Consider the following 12,167-nt stretch of genomic DNA (forward strand, 5'->3'; position numbering starts at 1 on the left):
GTTAGGAGCACATCATTAGGGTGTCATCTAAGAAATGGAACTATTCCATTCAGCGGCTCACAACTCGGTCTTTTATCTACTCCTCCATTGTAAAATAAATCAATCTAAAATTAGACGGGATGTTACCTTATACAATGAATTTGGATATGCTCTTATTCAGATTCATTTTACTGGGTAATGTCCCATCCAATCCTAGAGTGGTTTATTTTGAGATAGATATACACCGCAAGAATGCGTATTTATTGTAGGATATAAAAAAAAAAGTTGCACATCTAACACATGGGCCCTGCCATTTTTACTATTCTGTGTGTGTAACTAACATGTGGCCCCAACAATTTTTATTATTTTTCAGGATCGAATTGACATGTAAACGTCATGTCAATACTACATAGGGCGAAGGCCTAGTCAAATGAGCTACATCAGTCAAAACTGGCGACAATACTACTACCAGAGCTCGTTTGCATTGGTTTTCAGTAAGTTGGGGGATGCGTTCGGTCCAGGGACGAATTTTGGACTCGACGACAAAGTAAGGGACCTAAGTGAACTAATTTCTTCCTTTAAATCAAAGTGGGCCTTACCTGCTACTAATTAACACCCAGACCGGCCCATGGGCCTCCCAAATCCCCTCCCTACTGCGGCGAATCCAAATGGAGCAGGCTCGAGTTCCTCCAATCCATGGGAAGGCGCCGCGACGGCGACGGCGGAGAAAGCGGGGTGGCCGACGGCCGATGAGCGTGGCGACCGGGCGGATGGAGCCTGCACTAGCTCGTACGCTCTCTCATCCTCTCCTCCTCGCTGCATTTTTGCCCCCTTTTTATTTTTGGGCGAGTTACCGATTTGGTTCCAAGCTAGATTGGAGGATGCTGCTGGGTTGGAAAGTTTGTGCCTGGTTGTAGTTAGTTAATCTAACCTAATGTATGAAATTCTAAATAGCGGAGGAGGGGAAAATCTATCTGAGGATTTCTGCGCGCTATGAATGCGATGCGTGTAAATCAACTTTTGGATGGTCTCCTTGGTTTATTAGGTGGCTTAATCACTGGTTTAGGGAATATCTGGTGCGGATTAGCTTTACGGCTCTGTTTGGATCATGCTTGAATATTATACTGCGAATTTGCTTGATCGCCTCATTCTTTAGGGCACACGCAGTTGAACATGGTCGATATGAAACAAGGTAGATGTTAGACTTAATCTTGTTGTTTATTATGTGAGTTGTGATTAGTGCGTGCATGAGTTAGCTTGATCAAGAAAATCCATGATCTGCATGTAAGTGCTTGCATGTAGGAAGTTATATGTGGATATCGGCTGGGAGTAGTGGCCGAGTCAAGTAGCTGGAGTAGTGGCATGGATTGTGGATCGGTGAGCTGTGTTGCATGTGTGTTAGTGCATTTGCATGCAAAGAGATATGGCCTGCATGCATAGAGACGTGATTAGTGGTTAATTAGTGGCTAAGTCATGTGAGTGGTGGCCGGTTAGTGCGGCAAAAACGTGGCTAGTGTGCTGCTGCGCGTGTGTGCTATTTAAGCATGTAATCAGTGTGCGATTAATGTGTGGAGAATAGAAAGTGAAGTGTGTGGTGGTTCACTGGTGTGCAGTGACAAGAAATTTCCTTGAGTCTCTTTGTTTCATTGCGTGTTGTTCATCTTCTTCCTCTGTCATTGCCTCCTGTGTGTGTGTGTTTCATCGAGACAAAGAGAGAGAGAGAGAGCTGTGAGAGAGCTGTGTGTGTGCAAGTGAGTGTTTGGGCTAACAGTAGACACACTAGTTACAATGTCGGTGAGTTCATCAATGATATGAGGTTATTGATATGGTGTTTTGTGATGGATATTTTGCAGAAAAAAAAATCATACGAACATACAAGAAACTTGCACAACCTTGTAGCATGCCATGGTGATTTGATGGTATCCATGGAAATTATTATAGTCTCACAAAATTCTGACACTGGGTTTAAAAACACAACCATTCCGACACACTATCCAAATGAAAACACAAGCACTCAGACACGAATTTTGGTTGGCACAAACACAAAAGGATGGTGATGATGTTGGTGGTCAGAAATAACCAAGCAAATGAAAACACAAGCACTCAAACACGAAATTTGGTTGGCACAAACACAAAAGGATGATGATGGTGTTGGTGGTCAGAAAGAACCAAGCAAATGACTGTTCTAAGCAATTAAAACAGATATGCTGCTTGCATGTTCTCCATAGCAGATGTATCTGCAAGAACAAGTAAGGAAGTCATTTTAGATGAAATCACAGCCAACTTGGGAACTGTTTACTACTCCCTCCATCCCAAAATATAAGGTATTTTGACCGAATGAGATATATTCTAATACTAAAAATCTGGAACAGACTCTCCCATCCGGTCAAAATACCTTATATTTTGTAACGAAGGGAGTACATGGCAGAGTCCTTGACAATTGGCAGATTAAAGACAAACATTTAAGTTTGGGTTTACGAATTCTCCAAGAGGAGTCTAAGTATGTTTGAACTGATGTTTTAACTAAAAGGGCATAAACAGTACCTTTTCTCAAAATTGGGGCTTTGCTGAAGCTTTTCTTGTAATTCAGTTGCGCGGGAAGAGATGCATTCAATTGGACCATCCGTAGGAATCCCAACACCGCAGTGAAACAGCTTGAAGCTCTCAAGTTTTCTAGCAGTCCTTGCCACTTCATTCAGTTCCTCATATATTCCACATTTTAGGAGTATTTCTCTGTAGCTGCTGTTTTCTTCGACCATCCAAGTAATTAACTCAAGTGTGGATACCCTTATGCATGGAAAATCAGTACTTGGAGACCTGTAGACTTCTAATATCTTCTTAAGCTTCTTGATGAATGTGTGCACAGTAAGATTGGCATCTTTTAGTGCAGTGGAGAAATCACTCGTTGCGTTCGGGGACCTACAAATCTGCACTGCGAGGCCTATAAAACTCTCTAGTACTTTGCCTTGTTTGATCCACAGGTCATCCTTTACCTACATATATATCCAAAGAAAATTGTTTCTTTTGTGAATTGGGAAGTTAGACTAGGTGCAAATGAAGTAGTCAGTAGGTAAGGGAAAACAGCTACTATTTTCTTACATGGTTCAGATTTTCTGATGATGATGGATCCTCCAAAGTCGCCACTGCATCTACGACTGCTTTGAGCACCTATATAATTAAATTTTCAGATAGATATATCGATCATTGTCACCATATTGCTTAGTCAATGAATATTGTCGTGATAAAGTAAAATGGTGATGAGGCATTATTCTGAGCTGATGCATACATACAAAATATATATGTTGAGTAGATTACATCCAAAGATGATGGCTAGAATTAAAACAAAATTACCTTTGGCAGTGCTGCATCTATTAATTTCATGTACTCATCAAATTCTTTTGGTCCTGAGTAGGCACGCAAATTCTGCAGGAGTTTTGCATGCATACTTGTTGCCTGTTCTTCACCCTCAGCCAAGATTATTTTTTTGACTATGCGCAATGTTTCTGGGTCCAGATTATGTCGTCCTTCAAATTGTGCCAGCGCCCTTCTCTTTTCTTTATCTCTGTCTTCTGAAGAGAGCACATTCACTATCTTGTTCAACTCCTTTTCATTGATCCCTTTTAGGAAAGCTTCAACATTGTTTTCACATCCTGTAGTGAGCAGAATTAATGCTTTAGCAGCTGCTTCAGAGTGATTCACCCGTGGCGAGGAAAGTACATCTTCCAGATCAAGTCTCTGTACCACTCTCTGGGGAAGTTGATCAAGATAAAGTTCTTCTATGAAGGCTGAAATTGGTAGTGAAAAGCTTTGATCTTCTACAGTACGATTTTCCTCGATGAAAAGCAGAACACGGTTTTAATAATTCCTCACTGGTGTACTCCATAAGCAACAACTTGGCAGCTACTTTCGTCATATTTACATATGGTGTCTTGGAAAGTAGACAATCCTTAAGTTTCTTGATGATCTCAGGCAACTTGCCAATGTCTTGCCGTGCTTCCTTATCCACAGCTAAGCATGATATGACTCTTGTTGCTTCGACATGCTCCATGATCATCCCAGTGTTTGTCAGGAAGTGCAAGTCTTTTGAGGTTTCTTTCCTTAGTTTTTCCCCAGCCTCACCCGGCACAGCGACCAGCTTGCTCAAGATGTTGAGTGCCATGCCAACAATAATTTCTTGGTCAATCTTGTTGATGAAAGGAAGAGGAATATCATCTTCTTTTTGAAGCAAAGGAATAATCTCTTGTTCAATCCAAGAGTCAGAAATGGTAGTGTTACTCCTTACGCTGTTGCCATGACCATGTCCACAAAGGTTGGCTAGGTCTATAATCGTAGGCAATAATAGATCACTGTCATCGTCTTTGGCTTTCCTGCAATTTTCTGGGTTGTCCGTGAGCTTGTCCAGGATGTGCAGGCCAAACCAGACTAAGTCAGAGTCCATGTTGCACTTGCACACCCTCTTGTTGGATGTGCTGAGCAGGGAAGAGGAAATGAGATAGAGGATTTGAGGATAACTCTGAAGCATAAGGTCAGGACTGAATTTGAGCACAACTCTTGCAGCATGGCCTCTGATGATATTCTGTTCCTCCTCCATGGTACTGACGAAGCCTAGCATATCGATCAGCTTCCCCAAATCGTCGGGTTCCATGGAAGCTCGAAGCCTCCTAAGGGCCAGGCTTCTAAACTCCACTGACATGAGGATGCGGTCCATGGCCCGAACACCAGCTAACTGGTCATCGATCGTGTTGGACACTGCCAAATTCTTGGCAAAGGTGACCAGGTGCATGTTGAGGGTGGCACGTACATTGCCAGCAATGAACCCCAGGTAATTGTACTTCTTGTAACGGTAGATTATCTTGAGACCAGAGGGCTCAAATAGCTTGTACTTCCTTCGGACCTTAAGCACAAAATAAACAGTCAGTGGGTTCAGTAGCATGCAGATGAAGATGATTCCCTGGGCAAGCACCAGACTGTAGAAGATATTGAGGGACCACCTGATGTTCTGGTGGTCACCTTTCTCATCGTCCCCGGATTCCAGATAGTCTTGCTTCTCGAGACGCTTCGAGGATAGAGCTATGCAGGTGGCCACAGCGGCGACCTTGCCCAACCACATGGCGACGTAGATGGCAATCCCAAGGAAGGCTTGGAACCCATAGATGTCGTCGCACCACTTCCGTGCTTTCTCCTCTTCTTGTTTTCTTCTTTTGGGCCTTCCTCTGGGTTGTTGTTGCTGCTGCTGCTGTGTTCCTCTGCGCCTCCACCAACTCTTTCGTCGCTCCCAAGCTTCGGCCTCCCTGTTCTTTATTAGTGCTTCTGGTGCGTGCAAGAAAATTTGATGTGCAGGATCCTCGTAACCACCCAAAATCCTGTCAATGCATTGCAATGTATACTTCTGTGAGCTTCACATATCACTATCACTGTTAGGAAAAGAGTCATCCCGACCTTTCTTAAGCTACCAGTTCATAGGAAGAACCCATAATATCACTACCGGTTTTAATCATAAGGAGAACCATTGAAATCCCTACCGGTTCTTCTCAAGAACCGATAGTGATATAAAAGTTATATATATAATTTCCAGCGGAAAAAGTTATATACATTTTTTATATGAACAATATTTTAAATTGTACAAATCATTCATAGCGGATAAATTTACATAAATTTTGATAAAAAATGATTTAGTTTGTACAGTACAAGTTTCAGTTTCATATTTTGATAAGTTTAGTCTAACTTTAGTTTCATATTTTGTATAGTACAAGGACATTTTGCTCCAGTTACTCATAACTCCTTTTAGCAAAATCATGTTGGTCTCCTTTTTGTCTAGGGAAACTATATATTTTGCTCTAGTTTTGTATCAATTGACAATTTTGCTTGATAACATATCTTTTATTAGTTAAGAATGTTCAGAGAAATCTCCTGTGTCAGTTTACTTGAGCAATATCCTTTCTTTAAATGAGAAGCAATATTATATGCATTCTCAATATCTACTGCCTCCATCCCGTAATATAAGGGATCCAAGCATTTGAATTTTGTCCTACAATGTAAGGAATTCTAGAGTACTTGTTGTCCAACCAATCAACTCTCATTCAAATTTCTCACTTTATTACCCCCCCCCCCCCCCCCCCCCCCGCCCCCAAACCACCTTTCCACTCTCCCCATGTCTCTCATTTAAGGTGTTACAGTCTTTCTCATTCGTCCTTAATTTTTTTTCAAAACAAGCAACTATGTATACTATGTTTTGTTCACATTGAACATGGACAGTTTTGTTTAGGAAATTAGAATTGTTTTGTTCACATGGAACATGAGTAGTTTTGTTAGGAAACCTCAATCATCTAGATAATTTCTGCAAGTAAAAGCCCTGGGTTGATTTTTGATAGAGAAAGCAGATAGTACCTAGTTTTTTAAGTTATGTATAAATTAGCATACAAGTATTATATGCTAGTTCATAGTTAGCTAATTCTTGGTTTGAGGATATAGATTAGCATATAAGTATTATTTGTTAGTTTTGTATGCATGGTTTCATTAATTTCACCTACCATTTTGTATGTAGTTTCCATTAATTTAGTTGTTTCAACCTACCATATTGTTATGTTTGATATTTCACTGCATGCAGAACTTTTAAGGCGGCATTATCTGTTTGTAGGTCTGAACTTGCAATTCCCGAGGTTTTGTTAGAATTTGGTAAGAATCTAGAAGGCTAGAAATCCATCTCTTAATTTGCTTTGTCCTGTGAACATGGCTTTCTTTGTTATTGGCTGTACATATTTACATTTTTCATACTGAACTATCTGACTCAGTCAGTACTACTCTATGACATGTATGCCCTTTTATTCAAATGTGCTCCAAAAGACATATTGTTTCATCAAATAATCAACATTATGTTTGTTGATCTTTGATTTTGTTTTTACTATGTGACATAATGACCAATGGAGTTCACCCATAAAGCATATAGGTGGTTATCTTTTGGTTTTGTTCATGTCATATTTATGTATTTAGTTTGTTCCTATTTATATTTTTTTAGATAATGGATTAAAAAACCTGGCCTCAACATCCGTGAAAAGGATGTACACATCCAATTTTCCTATTTAAATGAAGCTTACTTTTTTCTCGGATATGCATTTTTTCCAATATATGTTTGTCTAGTGGTGTTTAGTTGTGCTATCAGTGAGGTTGTGAGTGGTATATAATTGAGAGTTGGCACTTGTGTACTCTGCTAGTTCTGTTCTGTCTGAATACATGTGTGATTGACAGCATGGTCTTTTTGTAACATATTTGAATATTGCAGTGTTTTATTTAAGTTCAATTATAGTACTTAGTTCGGATGACTTCTCTGAGGTTAATTTCACTGATAACAATTTCATTTTACCTCCATTTACTAATAGCAATGTAAATTTTAAAAGTTCTCTTTTACGAAGCATTCAGTACCATGCCTAGATGTTCAAGTCTCTGAATAGGCACATTATATATCCATTTGTTTGCTTAGATTCAGATTTTCTAAATTTTGTTTCAAGGAGCTGGCATTCTCTGTTTCTAGACTTGAATTTACTGAGTAATATTTTCAGCTTTTGAGCTAACGATACCTGCAAGTGAATGGGGGCCTCTACAAGTTAACAAGTCGATTGGAATGTGCTGTTTTTTTGCTGTCATGTTTATGTATCTAGAGCTTCTTTTTTCAAAAGAACTTTTCAGATTTTCTCTGAACATGATGATGATTTGTGTTTGTACTAATGACTAGCTAATTTTCTTAGAGTTGATGATCACATTTGCACTTTTTTTTTGTGGTTATTTGTTGTCTCTCACACGGTGATTTAGTTTTTTAGTTGTATATGTTCTGTGGAGGAAATAATATTGATAATGTGGTGCTGAGTCTGGAAAGCCTTAGACTACCTGCAGTTGCCATTCGCATCGAAGAAAGGCATCAATCCTGGGTTGTTTTTTTATGGATGCCATCACCCTTTACTTTTATGCTATGTTTCTGTGTCTTGTGCGTAGTTGTGAATTCTAAGTTTCCATTCCAATGCTTGACAGGAGTGATTTGGCAAACTAATTGTGAAACTGAGCAGCAAAGCACTGCATGTCATTGTGATCACTGTGTTCATGGATTTTATCACCATCACAGGGTAACTATCAAAACTATGGCAATCAAGAGTTTGTTTCCTATGATGTGCTGATTTTAAGAGTAAATTACTCTTAAAATCAGTGATGGTGACAGGGTAATTTACTCTTAAAATCAGCCCATCATAGATTGTGCGATGCATCGTGTTGCATGATCAATGATTTTTTTTTCATAATCATTGAAGCTCCATTCTTTTTGGTTAGATATTTCATTTCATACAGAAGCTTGTAAGCCTAGAAATGATTTTTGAGATAACGAACGGAAACGATTTGGTATCGTGAAATACCAGTACCTCACCGGAGCAAATCACATGATTTTTAGTCAGAATTTTGGAAAAAAAAAGGAAAGGAGATTTGGAGGGAGAGACGTCCCTCCAAACTTTTTTTAAGAAGAAATTATGTGTGATGGGGATTGAACACGGGACCTTAGAGTTGAAAACCACATACCTTTTGCCACTGTACTATTAGGTGCATCTCGTCAGAACTTTTGTAACATCCAGAACTTTTGTAAGACTAGATGTTTTTAGTGTATGAGTGGTGAACTAGTACAATCTCTGAATTTAATCGCTAACATTTTTTGTAATGTTAGTCCTATGTGTTTCTCTAGTTACAGCATTAGTATGCCCTGTTTACTGATGGAACTTGCAGAAAAGTTCAGACATACTACTACAATTGAATATTTCCTTGAATCAGCATGGCACAGATTCATCAGAGCTTATATAACTCTAGGTTTCTTTTTAGTTCAGAAATCTAGTGTGGCTGTGTACTTTTGGTTTGGACATTTTTTTTTGTCACTGTACAAGCTGCTGATTCAGTTTGGATTATCTGTGTAACGACCTTTTTTTTAGTTATGCTTTGTATTTTGGTGGTCAGCATCCTAATGAAGTCACCTTGTTTTGGTTCTAGGCCTTAAATGAACAAACGTCATATTGCAGACTCTTCTATGCAACGGCACATACACATCAGCTTGCCACTACATCCAGAGGTTTCTGAATTGCGGCTAATTTGATGATTTGATTGGTGCTAGAATTCATTCAAGTTATGATCTTGAGCAATGTTCTGCCGCAAATACTTCAAAAATGTTCTTGTAGATATGCCTGGGCTCACATTCTTCACGGACATACGCAATTTCGCTTCTATTCTGGGCCGAGATTTATTGTCAGGGGCTAGCCTGGCTTGTGCTTTCACTGCTTTGTAGTTTCTTGTGACATTTCATTGACCAGTGCCTTTTTTTTTCGCACCTGCTAATTTCTGATTTTTTTTTCCACTAGGCGCATGCAATGTCAAATGATGGGCTTGGGCCGCCTTTTCTATTGGATCAATGCTGTGTGGTCTATGCAATTCAGGTAATGTACTGCATAATATTTTCCTGTTGGACTCGATAGTTTTGATGAATTATAATTCACATGTGAAACATACTGCTTGGCATTTTCGTTGGGTGGACCTTTTGAACTTAACTGCATCTTAATGTTGTATAGAATAAAGTTTGGATACTGTGATGGTGTTTATAGACAATATTTCTTTATCTCAGTTTAAAGAAAATTGGGGGTGGGGGGAACGATTTCAACCACTAGAGGCCTAAAGAACACAAAAACCAAACAAATGGAGCATGGGATGAAAAATACAAAACAGCACGTATTATGGATTCAAGCAATACAGGGAGAGGGAGGCATGTCTCCAAAAAAATTGATGTGCTATTTTTTAAAGTAGGTTGAGCTTTTTTTTTTTTTACTGAGGAAGTACTCTTTAGGGTCAGTACTTTAAAATTTGTGTAATTCAGACAAGTTAGAAGCGATCGAAGGTAGAGTGAAAAAATATATATACATACCCGATGGATTGGACGAAGGCGATGACGGTGACGTACCAGAAATCCTGCTTCTTGACGAGGGTGGAGAATCCACCGAGCAGAACGACGGTCGCCCAGATAGTGGCCAGTGTGCCGAGGCCATTCATCACCCTGTACACGAAAGCAGTGCAGAGTAGGTGTTGGAATTAATGAATGGGCCTTAGTCCACTCGAAGATTAATTCTTTGGAAAATCACAAAAGCCCACCTCATGGGTTGGCATGCATGTGGAGTTTAGTACCACCTTGCTTATTCTAGGAGAAGGGGACCTCCTTAAAAGGGAGGATGCCTTCCTAGCCATTTGAAGCATGTGTGGTGGAGAGAAGAGGGGAAACACACGCGCGCGCTCGCTCGCCTCGCCTCGCCGGGCAGGCGCGCGTGCACGACATACGCGTCGAATGGTTCGAAAAATTGGCTCCTCACCCTTGCGCGGCGCGCGTGCACGACATACGCGTCGAATGGTTCGAAAAATTGGCTCCTCACCCTTGCGCGGCGCGCGTGCACGACATACGCGTCGAATGGTTCGAAAAATTGGCTCCTCACCCTTGCGCAGATGCAGCCTCCTTTTGCAGTTTTGTTTTGCTGCAAATTCGGATTCGTTTTTGTTTTGGAAACGTTCCGAAAAATCCGGTGCGTGCAAACGGCATGGAGTCCGGATAAGTTACGCGCGACTTATCCGGTTACGCGCAGTAGAGATCGTGCGGGCGCCCTGATCAAGCGACCCTTCTCTATATAAATCGACCCGCCGTCTTCACGCAACACACGCGAAATCAATCTAGGGTTTGCCTCCTACTATGTACTGCGCCATCGCTCGTAGACTACTCCATCTCGCTCGCCGGCGTGCACCGGCGATCGGGAGAGCAGGTCTCCGGAACCTCTGTCTTCGACGTCCTGCACCGGGAGAAGGCGGCAATAAGGTTTTTGGGAAGCGCTTCGCGCGACTGCTCCCTGTTCGTTCGCGACGGCTCGTCTTCCTCTTCGCTCGCGTGTTTCGTGCCTTCGTAGACGCCTGCGAAAAGTTTCGACCAAGCAGCCGGTCTTTCCGTCACCTCGGTACGTGTTCAATATGTTGCGCATATTTGATCTGTTCATGTTATACTGTGTAGTTTACATGTGTAGATCTAATGATGCGTTCATGCTAGTTTTCATCTGTAATGTCATGATTTATTTATGGAATAGATTAAATCATTATATGCCTATAATCTCAACAGTAGGAAGATGTTGAACTTCTCTTCCGGCAGCGGGCTCTCCTTCCTCGACCTCCTCTTCTCATCACCATCCAAAGCAGATGTTGATTCATCCATGGTGTAATTTCTTTCAATTACCCTAGCAGGCTACACACTACACGACTGTGTCAGCTGATAGCAATCTACTACTATATATATAGGGGCCAATCTCTTTGGTACGTACCATCGGAAGAAAAAAAGCCATCGAATGTGCTATACTCCCTTCGTCTTATTTTAAATGTCGGACACGGAAACCCACAATTGCATTTAAAATGTGATGGAGGGAGTAGCGGTTATTGATATGGATGCTCGGCTATGCTCCACGTGTCATTCTCATGTATAATAGTATTTTGTATTTTATGTATTTAAAATTTGTACCGCGATATAAAATTTTTGGAGCATTGATTTCAATGTACGAAAAACTATATATCTTTGGCCAATGAGTTGCTTGGAAGGAAATCTAAACGATTTAAAACTTGATCACCGAAGTGACTAAGAGAAAATCTTTAATCTCTATCTTAATTTTTTTTCCGGCAAGCTGCATGCCCAGTAGATCTTTTGTTCCTCGCAAGCTATTTAGAATAATACCTCGGACTGTAAGCAAGCAAGGTGCCGTTAAGGAGACAATCTTTTTCTTTTCCTTTTTAAGAGAAAAGGCCTGGAGCCCTGCTTTTAAGAAAGCACAACCCAGCCTCATTAATAACTAATCTTCAACGAGAAAAGAAATAACCAAAGGCGTTTGCTAACTTTAAGGCTCCATAAGCCTTGCATGCTTTGCTTCTTATTCCACCGTGAATTATATACAGATGCCTCGAACAACATTTTTATGTAACTTTAAAAAATGTTATGGACAGATTTACCAAGGCCCCCATCCGACCGAACAAAAATAACCATTCCAGTCAAATATTATTTGTGTGATTCTTTTTATCTCCTAAAATTGGCCGGTCGTTTCGGTCATAACCGTACGTAGGTCGACTGAACCAAAATGTCCATAACGGCATATACTCCT

The 12,167-nt window shown here is 40.6% G+C and overlaps 1 long non-coding RNA gene and 1 pseudogene across 1 annotated transcript; one reads left to right on the forward strand and one right to left on the reverse strand.

Annotated features, from left to right (window-relative positions):
* Positions 1–490: 490 nt before the first annotated feature.
* Positions 491–11,535, forward strand: LOC127773171 (uncharacterized). The gene is made up of 4 exons (XR_008017522.1): positions 491–768; positions 8,995–9,073; positions 9,360–9,434; positions 11,144–11,535. It is a non-coding gene; the product is annotated as an uncharacterized LOC127773171 (long non-coding RNA).
* Positions 2,165–10,041, reverse strand: LOC127773169 (uncharacterized; annotated as a pseudogene).
* Positions 11,536–12,167: the final 632 nt, after the last annotated feature.

The sequence above is a fragment of the Oryza glaberrima genome, chromosome 5 (assembly GCF_000147395.1).
Source record: "Oryza glaberrima chromosome 5, OglaRS2, whole genome shotgun sequence".
In the NCBI taxonomy this organism is placed as follows: domain Eukaryota; kingdom Viridiplantae; phylum Streptophyta; class Magnoliopsida; order Poales; family Poaceae; genus Oryza; species Oryza glaberrima.